General features: G+C 46.5%; 6 non-coding genes across 6 annotated transcripts; all 6 read left to right on the top strand.

The window, feature by feature from the left end:
* Positions 1-1,316: 1,316 nt before the first annotated feature.
* On the top strand, positions 1,317-1,435 carry LOC147103767 (5S ribosomal RNA). Its single transcript, XR_015072547.1, has one exon. It is a non-coding gene; the product is annotated as a 5S ribosomal RNA (ribosomal RNA).
* Positions 1,436-3,870: 2,435 nt separating this feature from the next.
* Positions 3,871-3,989, top strand: LOC147103766 (5S ribosomal RNA). The gene has a single exon (XR_015072546.1). It is a non-coding gene; the product is annotated as a 5S ribosomal RNA (ribosomal RNA).
* Positions 3,990-6,402: 2,413 nt separating this feature from the next.
* On the top strand, positions 6,403-6,521 carry LOC147103765 (5S ribosomal RNA). The gene has a single exon (XR_015072744.1). It is a non-coding gene; the product is annotated as a 5S ribosomal RNA (ribosomal RNA).
* A 2,429-nt stretch (positions 6,522-8,950) lies between these two features.
* Positions 8,951-9,069, top strand: LOC147103764 (5S ribosomal RNA). Its single transcript, XR_015072778.1, has one exon. It is a non-coding gene; the product is annotated as a 5S ribosomal RNA (ribosomal RNA).
* Positions 9,070-11,482: 2,413 nt separating this feature from the next.
* Positions 11,483-11,601, top strand: LOC147103763 (5S ribosomal RNA). Its single transcript, XR_015072452.1, has one exon. It is a non-coding gene; the product is annotated as a 5S ribosomal RNA (ribosomal RNA).
* Positions 11,602-13,993: 2,392 nt separating this feature from the next.
* Positions 13,994-14,112, top strand: LOC147103762 (5S ribosomal RNA). Its single transcript, XR_015072660.1, has one exon. It is a non-coding gene; the product is annotated as a 5S ribosomal RNA (ribosomal RNA).
* The last annotated feature ends 923 nt before the right edge of the window (positions 14,113-15,035 follow it).

The following is a 15,035-nucleotide window of genomic DNA, read 5'->3' as shown; positions in this document are numbered from 1 at the left end:
TCTAGCTGCGGCCTAACTAGTGTTTTATACAGTTGAAGCATAACCTCCCCGCTCTTATATTCTACGCCTCGGCTAATAAAGGCAAGTATCCCGTATGCCTGCTTAACCACTTTATCTACCTGTCCTGCTACCTTCAGGGATCTGTGGACATGCACTCCAAGGTCCCGCTGATCCTCTGCATTTCTCAGTGTCCTACCATTTATTGTGTATTCCAACTGAATTCCATTTGCCACTGTTCTGCCCACTAGACGAGTCCATTGATATCTTCCTGCAGTCTACAGCATTCTGTTTCATTATTAACCACACGGCCAATTTTTGTATCATCTGCAAACTTCTTAATCATACTTCCTACATTCAAATCCAAATCATTGATATATACCAGAAAAAGCAAAGGGCCCAGTACTGAGTCGGTGCAGGCTCGATGGGCCGAAATGGCCTCTATCTGCACTGTGGGGTTTCTGTGATTCTCTGAGCCCTGCGGAACCCCACTGGAAACAGCCTTCCGGTCACAAAAACACCCTTCGACCATTACCCTTTGTTTCCTGCCTCTGAGCCAATTTTGGATCCAACTTGCCACTTTGCCTTGGATCCCATGGGCTTTTACTTTCGTGACCAATCTGGCATGCGGGACCTTATCAAAAGCCTTGCTAAAATCCATATAGACTACATCAAAGGCACTACCCTCATCGACCCTCCTTGTTACCTCCTCGAAAAATTGAATTGCGTTAGTCAGACACGACCTTCCGTTAAGAAATCCATGCTGACTGTCCCTGATTAATCCGTGTCTTTCTAAATGAAGATTTCTCCTGTCCCTCAGAACTTTTTCCAATAATTTTCCCACCACCGAGGTTAGGCTGACTGGCCTGTAATTATGCGGTCTATCCCTCTCTCCCTTTTGAAAGAACGGTAGCACGTTAGCAGTCCTCCAGTGGTCGGGCACCACACCTGTAGCCAGAGAGGATTGTAAAATGATGGTGAGAGCCTGTGCTATTTGGTGTCTTACTTCTCTTAAGAGTGTGGGATAGATTTGATGCGGGCCTGGGTATTTGTCCAGTTTGAAAGATACTACAGCCCTTAAGACTTGGTGTTTGAGCATGTTTATTTGATGTAATATTTGAATAGAAGGCAATGAAGGGTTGGGCTTGTAGTTTGTTTGTGTGGGAGGCAGAGCAGCAAGAAGAGGTGGAGGGGGGGTGGGGGGTTGCGGGAGGAGTAAAATTTGTAAATGTAAATTGAGTGTTGAATACTTGTATGAATGCGTAGAAGAGAAAAAAATGGGCGACAGCTTTAAGTAAAGAGAAAGCCAGCTAGCATATGCCTACGGCCATACTAGTCTGAATGCGCCCGATCTCGTCTGATCTCGGAAGCTAAGCAGAGTCAGGCCTGGTTAGTACTTGGATGGGAGACCGCCTGGGAATACCGGGTGCAGTAGGCTTTTGCTGCCGCCACAGGCTGCTCAACGTTTTGCACACACACGCGCACACACTGCTCTTAATCAATCAACATCCTTTTTGCTGCTCTCTCTCTCTCTCTCTCTCTCTCTGTCTCTCTCTCTCGCTTTCCTTTGACCATTTCTTCGCTGCACATTCTCCTGCTGCTACACAAATGCAAGGGGCTCCAGACACAGGGCCGAAATAAGCAGAAGAAGAAAATAAGATAGCCAAAATACACACACTGGCGGAGGGCCACCAGGACACAGCAGCAGAGAGGAGAGACAAGGTGCATAGAAAACTCGGAGGGACAAACAGCAACAGAACAAAGAAGAATGTAGAAAGAGCAGCAGTTAAATTCAGGAAAAAAGCAAAGCCAACTAGCATGCTGTTGAAATGCATGTGTGTTAATGCGAGGAGCGTTACAAATAAGATTGACGAGTTGCAGGCGCAAGTTGCCACATGGGGTTATGCAATAGTAGCTATAACGGAGACCTGGCTTCAAAATGGGCGGAATTGGAAACTAAACAATCCTGGCTACAATGTAATAACATTTGTAGAAGTCGTGTGGGCAGATGTCACATGATCAGGCAGAATCATAGAAATTTACAGCACAGAAGGAGGCCATTCGGCCCATCTTGTCCGTGCCAGCCGACAAAGAGCAATCCACCCAAATCCCACTTTACAGCACTTGGTCCGTAGCCTTGTAGGTTACGGCAGTTCAAGTGCATATCCAAGTACTTTTTAAACGTGATGAGGGTTTCTGCCTCTACCACCCTTTCAGGCAGTGCATTCCAGACCCCCACCATTCACTGGGTGAAAAAATGTCTCCTCAAATTCCCTGTAAACCTCCTACCAATTACTTGAAATCTATTATTGACCCTTCTGCTAAGGGAAATAGGTCCTTCCTATCCACTCTATCTCGGCCCCTCATAATTTTACACACCTCAATTAGGTCTCGCCTCAGCCTCCTGTGTTCCAAAGAAAACAACCCCAGCCTATCCAATCTTTCCTCATAACTAAAATTCCCCAGCCCAGGCAACATCCTCGGAAATCTCCTCTGCACCTTCTCTAGTGCAATCGCATCCTTCTTGTAATGTGGTGACCAGAACTGCACGCGGCACTCTAGCTGCGGCCTAACTAGTGTTTTATACAGTTGAAGCATAACCTCCCCGCTCTTATATTCTACGCCTCGGCTAATAAAGGCAAGTATCCCGTATGCCTGCTTAACCACTTTATCTACCTGTCCTGCTACCTTCAGGGATCTGTGGACATGCACTCCAAGGTCCCGCTGATCCTCTGCATTTCTCAGTGTCCTACCATTTATTGTGTATTCCAACTGAATTCCATTTGCCACTGTTCTGCCCACTAGACGAGTCCATTGATATCTTCCTGCAGTCTACAGCATTCTGTTTCATTATTAACCACACGGCCAATTTTTGTATCATCTGCAAACTTCTTAATCATACTTCCTACATTCAAATCCAAATCATTGATATATACCAGAAAAAGCAAAGGGCCCAGTACTGAGTCGGTGCAGGCTCGATGGGCCGAAATGGCCTCTATCTGCACTGTGGGGTTTCTGTGATTCTCTGAGCCCTGCGGAACCCCACTGGAAACAGCCTTCCGGTCACAAAAACACCCTTCGACCATTACCCTTTGTTTCCTGCCTCTGAGCCAATTTTGGATCCAACTTGCCACTTTGCCTTGGATCCCATGGGCTTTTACTTTCGTGACCAATCTGGCATGCGGGACCTTATCAAAAGCCTTGCTAAAATCCATATAGACTACATCAAAGGCACTACCCTCATCGACCCTCCTTGTTACCTCCTCGAAAAATTGAATTGCGTTAGTCAGACACGACCTTCCGTTAAGAAATCCATGCTGACTGTCCCTGATTAATCCGTGTCTTTCTAAATGAAGATTTCTCCTGTCCCTCAGAACTTTTTCCAATAATTTTCCCACCACCGAGGTTAGGCTGACTGGCCTGTAATTATGCGGTCTATCCCTCTCTCCCTTTTGAAAGAACGGTAGCACGTTAGCAGTCCTCCAGTGGTCGGGCACCACACCTGTAGCCAGAGAGGATTGTAAAATGATGGTGAGAGCCTGTGCTATTTGGTGTCTTACTTCTCTTAAGAGTGTGGGATAGATTTGATGCGGGCCTGGGTATTTGTCCAGTTTGAAAGATACTACAGCCCTTAAGACTTGGTGTTTGAGCATGTTTATTTGATGTAATATTTGAATAGAAGGCAATGAAGGGTTGGGCTTGTAGTTTGTTTGTGTGGGAGGCAGAGCAGCAAGAAGAGGTGGAGGGGGGGTGGGGGGTTGCGGGAGGAGTAAAATTTGTAAATGTAAATTGAGTGTTGAATACTTGTATGAATGCGTAGAAGAGAAAAAAATGGGCGACAGCTTTAAGTAAAGAGAAAGCCAGCTAGCATATGCCTACGGCCATACTAGTCTGAATGCGCCCGATCTCGTCTGATCTCGGAAGCTAAGCAGAGTCAGGCCTGGTTAGTACTTGGATGGGAGACCGCCTGGGAATACCGGGTGCAGTAGGCTTTTGCTGCCGCCACAGGCTGCTCAACGTTTTGCACACACACGCGCACACACTGCTCTTAATCAATCAACATCCTTTTTGCTGCTCTCTCTCTCTCTCTCGCTTTCCTTTGACCATTTCTTCGCTGCACATTCTCCTGCTGCTACACAAATGCAAGGGGCTCCAGACACAGGGCCGAAATAAGCAGAAGAAGAAAATAAGATAGCCAAAATACACACACTGGCGGAGGGCCACCAGGACACAGCAGCAGAGAGGAGAGACAAGGTGCATAGAAAACTCGGAGGGACAAACAGCAACAGAACAAAGAAGAATGTAGAAAGAGCAGCAGTTAAATTCAGGAAAAAAGCAAAGCCAACTAGCATGCTGTTGAAATGCATGTGTGTTAATGCGAGGAGTGTTACAAATAAGATTGACGAGTTGCAGGCGCAAGTTGCCACATGGGGTTATGCAATAGTAGCCATAACGGAGACCTGGCTTCAAAATGGGCGGAATTGGAAACTAAACAATCCTGGCTACAATGTAATAACATTTGTAGAAGTCGTGTGGGCAGATGTCACATGATCAGGCAGAATCATAGAAATTTACAGCACAGAAGGAGGCCATTCGGCCCATCTTGTCCGTGCCAGCCGACAAAGAGCAATCCACCCAAATCCCACTTTACAGCACTTGGTCCGTAGCCTTGTAGGTTACGGCAGTTCAAGTGCATATCCAAGTACTTTTTAAACGTGATGAGGGTTTCTGCCTCTACCACCCTTTCAGGCAGTGCATTCCAGACCCCCACCATTCACTGGGTGAAAAAATGTCTCCTCAAATTCCCTGTAAACCTCCTACCAATTACTTGAAATCTATTATTGACCCTTCTGCTAAGGGAAATAGGTCCTTCCTATCCACTCTATCTCGGCCCCTCATAATTTTACACACCTCAATTAGGTCTCGCCTCAGCCTCCTGTGTTCCAAAGAAAACAACCCCAGCCTATCCAATCTTTCCTCATAACTAAAATTCCCCAGCCCAGGCAACATCCTCGGAAATCTCCTCTGCACCTTCTCTAGTGCAATCGCATCCTTCTTGTAATGTGGTGACCAGAACTGCACGCGGCACTCTAGCTGCGGCCTAACTAGTGTTTTATACAGTTGAAGCATAACCTCCCCGCTCTTATATTCTACGCCTCGGCTAATAAAGGCAAGTATCCCGTATGCCTGCTTAACCACTTTATCTACCTGTCCTGCTACCTTCAGGGATCTGTGGACATGCACTCCAAGGTCCCGCTGATCCTCTGCATTTCTCAGTGTCCTACCATTTATTGTGTATTCCAACTGAATTCCATTTGCCACTGTTCTGCCCACTAGACGAGTCCATTGATATCTTCCTGCAGTCTACAGCATTCTGTTTCATTATTAACCACACGGCCAATTTTTGTATCATCTGCAAACTTCTTAATCATACTTCCTACATTCAAATCCAAATCATTGATATATACCAGAAAAAGCAAAGGGCCCAGTACTGAGTCGGTGCAGGCTCGATGGGCCGAAATGGCCTCTATCTGCACTGTGGGGTTTCTGTGATTCTCTGAGCCCTGCGGAACCCCACTGGAAACAGCCTTCCGGTCACAAAAACACCCTTCGACCATTACCCTTTGTTTCCTGCCTCTGAGCCAATTTTGGATCCAACTTGCCACTTTGCCTTGGATCCCATGGGCTTTTACTTTCGTGACCAATCTGGCATGCGGGACCTTATCAAAAGCCTTGCTAAAATCCATATAGACTACATCAAAGGCACTACCCTCATCGACCCTCCTTGTTACCTCCTCGAAAAATTGAATTGCGTTAGTCAGACACGACCTTCCGTTAAGAAATCCATGCTGACTGTCCCTGATTAATCCGTGTCTTTCTAAATGAAGATTTCTCCTGTCCCTCAGAACTTTTTCCAATAATTTTCCCACCACCGAGGTTAGGCTGACTGGCCTGTAATTATGCGGTCTATCCCTCTCTCCCTTTTGAAAGAACGGTAGCACGTTAGCAGTCCTCCAGTGGTCGGGCACCACACCTGTAGCCAGAGAGGATTGTAAAATGATGGTGAGAGCCTGTGCTATTTGGTGTCTTACTTCTCTTAAGAGTGTGGGATAGATTTGATGCGGGCCTGGGTATTTGTCCAGTTTGAAAGATGCTACAGCCCTTAAGACTTGGTGTTTGAGCATGTTTATTTGATGTAATATTTGAATAGAAGGCAATGAAGGGTTGGGCTTGTAGTTTGTTTGTGTGGGAGGCAGAGCAGCAAGAAGAGGTGGAGGGGGGGTGGGGGGTTGCGGGAGGAGTAAAATTTGTAAATGTAAATTGAGTGTTGAATACTTGTATGAATGCGTAGAAGAGAAAAAAATGGGCGACAGCTTTAAGTAAAGAGAAAGCCAGCTAGCATATGCCTACGGCCATACTAGTCTGAATGTGCCCGATCTCGTCTGATCTCGGAAGCTAAGCAGAGTCAGGCCTGGTTAGTACTTGGATGGGAGACCGCCTGGGAATACCGGGTGCAGTAGGCTTTTGCTGCCGCCACAGGCTGCTCAACGTTTTGCACACACACGCGCACACACTGCTCTTAATCAATCAACATCCTTTTTGCTGCTCTCTCTCTCTCTCTCTCTCTCTCTCTCTCTCGCTTTCCTTTGACCATTTCTTCGCTGCACATTCTCCTGCTGCTACACAAATGCAAGGGGCTCCAGACACAGGGCCGAAATAAGCAGAAGAAGAAAATAAGATAGCCAAAATACACACACTGGCGGAGGGCCACCAGGACACAGCAGCAGAGAGGAGAGACAAGGTGCATAGAAAACTCGGAGGGACAAACAGCAACAGAACAAAGAAGAATGTAGAAAGAGCAGCAGTTAAATTCAGGAAAAAAGCAAAGCCAACTAGCATGCTGTTGAAATGCATGTGTGTTAATGCGAGGAGTGTTACAAATAAGATTGACGAGTTGCAGGCGCAAGTTGCCACATGGGGTTATGCAATAGTAGCCATAACGGAGACCTGGCTTCAAAATGGGCGGAATTGGAAACTAAACAATCCTGGCTACAATGTAATAACATTTGTAGAAGTCGTGTGGGCAGATGTCACATGATCAGGCAGAATCATAGAAATTTACAGCACAGAAGGAGGCCATTCGGCCCATCTTGTCCGTGCCAGCCGACAAAGAGCAATCCACCCAAATCCCACTTTACAGCACTTGGTCCGTAGCCTTGTTGGTTACGGCAGTTCAAGTGCATATCCAAGTACTTTTTAAACGTGATGAGGGTTTCTGCCTCTACCACCCTTTCAGGCAGTGCATTCCAGACCCCCACCATTCACTGGGTGAAAAAATGTCTCCTCAAATTCCCTGTAAACCTCCTACCAATTACTTGAAATCTATTATTGACCCTTCTGCTAAGGGAAATAGGTCCTTCCTATCCACTCTATCTCGGCCCCTCATAATTTTACACACCTCAATTAGGTCTCGCCTCAGCCTCCTGTGTTCCAAAGAAAACAACCCCAGCCTATCCAATCTTTCCTCATAACTAAAATTCCCCAGCCCAGGCAACATCCTCGGAAATCTCCTCTGCACCTTCTCTAGTGCAATCGCATCCTTCTTGTAATGTGGTGACCAGAACTGCACGCGGCACTCTAGCTGCGGCCTAACTAGTGTTTTATACAGTTGAAGCATAACCTCCCCGCTCTTATATTCTACGCCTCGGCTAATAAAGGCAAGTATCCCGTATGCCTGCTTAACCACTTTATCTACCTGTCCTGCTACCTTCAGGGATCTGTGGACATGCACTCCAAGGTCCCGCTGATCCTCTGCATTTCTCAGTGTCCTACCATTTATTGTGTATTCCAACTGAATTCCATTTGCCACTGTTCTGCCCACTAGACGAGTCCATTGATATCTTCCTGCAGTCTACAGCATTCTGTTTCATTATTAACCACACGGCCAATTTTTGTATCATCTGCAAACTTCTTAATCATACTTCCTACATTCAAATCCAAATCATTGATATATACCAGAAAAAGCAAAGGGCCCAGTACTGAGTCGGTGCAGGCTCGATGGGCCGAAATGGCCTCTATCTGCACTGTGGGGTTTCTGTGATTCTGTGAGCCCTGCGGAACCCCACTGGAAACAGCCTTCCGGTCACAAAAACACCCTTCGACCATTACCCTTTGTTTCCTGCCTCTGAGCCAATTTTGGATCCAACTTGCCACTTTGCCTTGGATCCCATGGGCTTTTACTTTCGTGACCAATCTGGCATGCGGGACCTTATCAAAAGCCTTGCTAAAATCCATATAGACTACATCAAAGGCACTACCCTCATCGACCCTCCTTGTTACCTCCTCGAAAAATTGAATTGCGTTAGTCAGACACGACCTTCCGTTAAGAAATCCATGCTGACTGTCCCTGATTAATCCGTGTCTTTCTAAATGAAGATTTCTCCTGTCCCTCAGAACTTTTTCCAATAATTTTCCCACCACCGAGGTTAGGCTGACTGGCCTGTAATTATGCGGTCTATCCCTCTCTCCCTTTTGAAAGAACGGTAGCACGTTAGCAGTCCTCCAGTGGTCGGGCACCACACCTGTAGCCAGAGAGGATTGTAAAATGATGGTGAGAGCCTGTGCTATTTGGTGTCTTACTTCTCTTAAGAGTGTGGGATAGATTTGATGCGGGCCTGGGTATTTGTCCAGTTTGAAAGATGCTACAGCCCTTAAGACTTGGTGTTTGAGCATGTTTATTTGATGTAATATTTGAATAGAAGGCAATGAAGGGTTGGGCTTGTAGTTTGTTTGTGTGGGAGGCAGAGCAGCAAGAAGAGGTGGAGGGGGGGTGGGGGGTTGCGGGAGGAGTAAAATTTGTAAATGTAAATTGAGTGTTGAATACTTGTATGAATGCGTAGAAGAGAAAAAAATGGGCGACAGCTTTAAGTAAAGAGAAAGCCAGCTAGCATATGCCTACGGCCATACTAGTCTGAATACGCCCGATCTCGTCTGATCTCGGAAGCTAAGCAGAGTCAGGCCTGGTTAGTACTTGGATGGGAGACTGCCTGGGAATACCAGGTGCAGTAGGCTTTTGCTGCCGCCACAGGCTGCTCAACGTTTTGCACACACACGCGCACACACTGCTCTTAATCAATCAACATCCTTTTTGCTGCTCTCTCTCTCTCTCTCGCTTTCCTTTGACCATTTCTTCGCTGCACATTCTCCTGCTGCTACACAAATGCAAGGGGCTCCAGACACAGGGCCGAAATAAGCAGAAGAAGAAAATAAGATAGCCAAAATATACACACTGGCGGAGGGCCACCAGGACACAGCAGCAGAGAGGAGAGACAAGGTGCATAGAAAACTCGGAGGGACAAACAGCAACAGAACAAAGAAGAATGTAGAAAGAGCAGCAGTTAAATTCAGGAAAAAAGCAAAGCCAACTAGCATGCTGTTGAAATGCATGTGTGTTAATGCGAGGAGTGTTACAAATAAGATTGACGAGTTGCAGGCGCAAGTTGCCACATGGGGTTATGCAATAGTAGCCATAACGGAGACCTGGCTTCAAAATGGGCGGAATTGGAAACTAAACAATCCTGGCTACAATGTAATAACATTTGTAGAAGTCGTGTGGGCAGATGTCACATGATCAGGCAGAATCATAGAAATTTACAGCACAGAAGGAGGCCATTCGGCCCATCTTGTCCGTGCCAGCCGACAAAGAGCAATCCACCCAAATCCCACTTTACAGCACTTGGTCCGTAGCCTTGTTGGTTACGGCAGTTCAAGTGCATATCCAAGTACTTTTTAAACGTGATGAGGGTTTCTGCCTCTACCACCCTTTCAGGCAGTGCATTCCAGACCCCCACCATTCACTGGGTGAAAAAATGTCTCCTCAAATTCCCTGTAAACCTCCTACCAATTACTTGAAATCTATTATTGACCCTTCTGCTAAGGGAAATAGGTCCTTCCTATCCACTCTATCTCGGCCCCTCATAATTTTACACACCTCAATTAGGTCTCGCCTCAGCCTCCTGTGTTCCAAAGAAAACAACCCCAGCCTATCCAATCTTTCCTCATAACTAAAATTCCCCAGCCCAGGCAACATCCTCGGAAATCTCCTCTGCACCTTCTCTAGTGCAATCGCATCCTTCTTGTAATGTGGTGACCAGAACTGCACGCGGCACTCTAGCTGCGGCCTAACTAGTGTTTTATACAGTTGAAGCATAACCTCCCCGCTCTTATATTCTACGCCTCGGCTAATAAAGGCAAGTATCCCGTATGCCTGCTTAACCACTTTATCTACCTGTCCTGCTACCTTCAGGGATCTGTGGACATGCACTCCAAGGTCCCGCTGATCCTCTGCATTTCTCAGTGTCCTACCATTTATTGTGTATTCCAACTGAATTCCATTTGCCACTGTTCTGCCCACTAGACGAGTCCATTGATATCTTCCTGCAGTCTACAGCATTCTGTTTCATTATTAACCACACGGCCAATTTTTGTATCATCTGCAAACTTCTTAATCATACTTCCTACATTCAAATCCAAATCATTGATATATACCAGAAAAAGCAAAGGGCCCAGTACTGAGTCGGTGCAGGCTCGATGGGCCGAAATGGCCTCTATCTGCACTGTGGGGTTTCTGTGATTCTGTGAGCCCTGCGGAACCCCACTGGAAACAGCCTTCCGGTCACAAAAACACCCTTCGACCATTACCCTTTGTTTCCTGCCTCTGAGCCAATTTTGGATCCAACTTGCCACTTTGCCTTGGATCCCATGGGCTTTTACTTTCGTGACCAATCTGGCATGCGGGACCTTATCAAAAGCCTTGCTAAAATCCATATAGACTACATCAAAGGCACTACCCTCATCGACCCTCCTTGTTACCTCCTCGAAAAATTGAATTGCGTTAGTCAGACACGACCTTCCGTTAAGAAATCCATGCTGACTGTCCCTGATTAATCCGTGTCTTTCTAAATGAAGATTTCTCCTGTCCCTCAGAACTTTTTCCAATAATTTTCCCACCACCGAGGTTAGGCTGACTGTCCTGTAATTATGCGGTCTATCCCTCTCTCCCTTTTGAAAGAACGGTAGCACGTTAGCAGTCCTCCAGTGGTCGGGCACCACACCTGTAGCCAGAGAGGATTGTAAAATGATGGTGAGAGCCTGTGCTATTTGGTGTCTTACTTCTCTTAAGAGTGTGGGATAGATTTGATGCGGGCCTGGGTATTTGTCCAGTTTGACAGATGCTACAGCCCTTAAGACTTGGTGTTTGAGCATGTTTATTTGATGTAATATTTGAATAGAAGGCAATGAAGGGTTGGGCTTGTAGTTTGTTTGTGTGGGAGGCAGAGCAGCAAGAAGAGGTGGAGGGGGGGTGGGGGGTTGCGGGAGGAGTAAAATTTGTAAATGTAAATTGAGTGTTGAATACTTGTATGAATGCGTAGAAGAGAAAAAAATGGGCGACAGCTTTAAGTAAAGAGAAAGCCAGCTAGCATATGCCTGCGGCCATACTAGTCTGAATACGCCCGATCTCGTCTGATCTCGGAAGCGAAGCAGAGTCAGGCCTGGTTAGTACTTGGATGGGAGACCGCCTGGGAATACCAGGTGCTGTAGGCTTTTGCTGCCGCCACAGGCTGCTCAACGTTTTGCACACACGCGCACACACTGCTCTTAATCAATCAACATCCTTTTTGCTGCTCTCTCTCTCTCTCTCTCTCTCTCTCTCGCTTTCCTTTGACCATTTCTTCGCTGCACATTCTCCTGCTGCTACACAAATGCAAGGGGCTCCAGACACAGGGCCGAAATAAGCAGAAGAAGAAAATAAGATAGCCAAAATACACACACTGGCGGAGGGCCACCAGGACACAGCAGCAGAGAGGAGAGACAAGGTGCATAGAAAACTCGGAGGGACAAACAGCAACAGAACAAAGAAGAATGTAGAAAGAGCAGCAGTTAAATTCAGGAAAAAAGGAAAGCCAACTAGCATGCTGTTGAAATGCATGTGTGTTAATGCGAGGAGTGTTACAAATAAGATTGACGAGTTGCAGGCGCAAGTTGCCACATGGGGTTATGCAATAGTAGCCATAACGGAGACCTGGCTTCAAAATGGGCGGAATTGGAAACTAAACAATCCTGGCTACAATGTAATAACATTTGTAGAAGTCGTGTGGGCAGATGTCACATGATCAGGCAGAGTCATAGAAATTTACAGCACAGAAGGAGGCCATTCGGCCCATCTTGTCCGTGCCAGCCGACAAAGAGCAATCCACCCAAATCCCACTTTACAGCACTTGGTCCGTAGCCTTGTAGGTTACGGCAGTTCAAGTGCATATCCAAGTACTTTTTAAACGTGATGAGGGTTTCTGCCTCTACCACCCTTTCAGGCAGTGCATTCCAGACCCCCACCATTCACTGGGTGAAAAAATGTCTCCTCAAATTCCCTGTAAACCTCCTACCAATTACTTGAAATCTATTATTGACCCTTCTGCTAAGGGAAATAGGTCCTTCCTATCCACTCTATCTCGGCCCCTCATAATTTTACACACCTCAATTAGGTCTCGCCTCAGCCTCCTGTGTTCCAAAGAAAACAACCCCAGCCTATCCAATCTTTCCTCATAACTAAAATTCCCCAGCCCAGGCAACATCCTCGGAAATCTCCTCTGCACCTTCTCTAGTGCAATCGCATCCTTCTTGTAATGTGGTGACCAGAACTGCACGCGGCACTCTAGCTGCGGCCTAACTAGTGTTTTATACAGTTGAAGCATAACCTCCCCGCTCTTATATTCTACGCCTCGGCTAATAAAGGCAAGTATCCCGTATGCCTGCTTAACCACTTTATCTACCTGTCCTGCTACCTTCAGGGATCTGTGGACATGCACTCCAAGGTCCCGCTGATCCTCTGCATTTCTCAGTGTCCTACCATTTATTGTGTATTCCAACTGAATTCCATTTGCCACTGTTCTGCCCACTAGACGAGTCCATTGATATCTTCCTGCAGTCTACAGCATTCTGTTTCATTATTAACCACACGGCCAATTTTTGTATCATCTGCAAACTTCTTAATCATACTTCCTACATTCAAATCCAAATCATTGATATATACCAGAAAAAGCAAAGGGCCCAGTACTGAGTCGGTGCAGGCTCGATGGGCCGAAATGGCCTCTATCTGCACTGTGGGGTTTCTGTGACAGCCTTCCGGTCACAAAAACACCCTTCGACCATTACCCTTTGTTTCCTGCCTCTGAGCCAATTTTGGATCCAACTTGCCACTTTGCCTTGGATCCCATGGGCTTTTACTTTCGTGACCAATCTGGCTTGCGGGACCTTATCAAAAGCCTTGCTAAAATCCATATAGACTACATCAAAGGCACTACCCTCATCGACCCTCCTTGTTACCTCCTCGAAAAATTGAATTGCGTTAGTCAGACACGACCTTCCGTTAAGAAATCCATGCTGACTGTCCCTGATTAATCCGTGTCTTTCTAAATGAAGATTTCTCCTGTCCCTCAGAACTTTTTCCAATAATTTTCCCACCACCGAGGTTAGGCTGACTGGCCTGTAATTATGCGGTCTATCCCTCTCTCCCTTTTGAAAGAACGGTAGCACGTTAGCAGTCCTCCAGTGGTCGGGCACCACACCTGTAGCCAGAGAGGATTGTAAAATGATGGTGAGAGCCTGTGCTATTTGGTGTCTTACTTCTCTTAAGAGTGTGGGATAGATTTGATGCGGGCCTGGGTATTTGTCCAGTTTGAAAGATGCTACAGCCCTTAAGACTTGGTGTTTGAGCATGTTTATTTGATGTAATATTTGAATAGAAGGCAATGAAGGGTTGGGCTTGTAGTTTGTTTGTGTGGGAGGCAGAGCAGCAAGAAGAGGTGGAGGGGGGGTGGGGGGTTGCGGGAGGAGTAAAATTTGTAAATGTAAATTGAGTGTTGAATACTTGTATGAATGCGTAGAAGAGAAAAAAATGGGCGACAGCTTTAAGTAAAGAGAAAGCCAGCTAGCATATGCCTACGGCCATACTAGTCTGAATGCGCCCGATCTCGTCTGATCTCGGAAGCTAAGCAGAGTCAGGCCTGGTTAGTACTTGGATGGGAGACTGCCTGGGAATACCAGGTGCAGTAGGCTTTTGCTGCCGCCACAGGCTGCTCAACGTTTTGCACACACACGCGCACACACTGCTCTTAATCAATCAACATCCTTTTTGCTGCTCTCTCTCTCTCTCTCTCTCTCTCTCTCTCGCTTTCCTTTGACCATTTCTTCGCTGCACATTCTCCTGCTGCTACACAAATGCAAGGGGCTCCAGACACAGGGCCGAAATAAGCAGAAGAAGAAAATAAGATAGCCAAAATACACACACTGGCGGAGGGCCACCAGGACACAGCAGCAGAGAGGAGAGACAAGGTGCATAGAAAACTCGGAGGGACAAACAGCAACAGAACAAAGAAGAATGTAGAAAGAGCAGCAGTTAAATTCAGGAAAAAAGCAAAGCCAACTAGCATGCTGTTGAAATGCATGTGTGTTAAAACGAGGAGTGTTACAAATAAGATTGACGAGTTGCAGGCGCAAGTTGCCACATGGGGTTATGCAATAGTAGCCATAACGGAGACCTGGCTTCAAAATGGGCGGAATTGGAAACTAAACAATCCTGGCTACAATGTAATAACATTTGTAGAAGTCGTGTGGGCAGATGTCACATGATCAGGCAGAATCATAGAAATTTACAGCACAGAAGGAGGCCATTCGGCCCATCTTGTCCGTGCCAGCCGACAAAGAGCAATCCACCCAAATCCCACTTTACAGCACTTGGTCCGTAGCCTTGTAGGTTACGGCAGTTCAAGTGCATATCCAAGTACTTTTTAAACGTGATGAGGGTTTCTGCCTCTACCACCCTTTCAGGCAGTGCATTCCAGACCCCCACCATTCACTGGGTGAAAAAATGTCTCCTCAAATTCCCTGTAAACCTCCTACCAATTACTTGAAATCTATTATTGACCCTTCTGCTAAGGGAAATAGGTCCTTCCTATCCACTCTATCTCGGCCCCTCATAA

Source organism: Somniosus microcephalus, chromosome 19, assembly GCF_052327205.1.
Source record: "Somniosus microcephalus isolate GS21.2 chromosome 19, FLI_Smic_1.0, whole genome shotgun sequence".
Classification (NCBI taxonomy): domain Eukaryota; kingdom Metazoa; phylum Chordata; class Chondrichthyes; order Squaliformes; family Somniosidae; genus Somniosus; species Somniosus microcephalus.
Note: the sequence above shows the minus strand (reverse complement) of the source record. Positions and strands in the feature narration are given on the sequence as shown.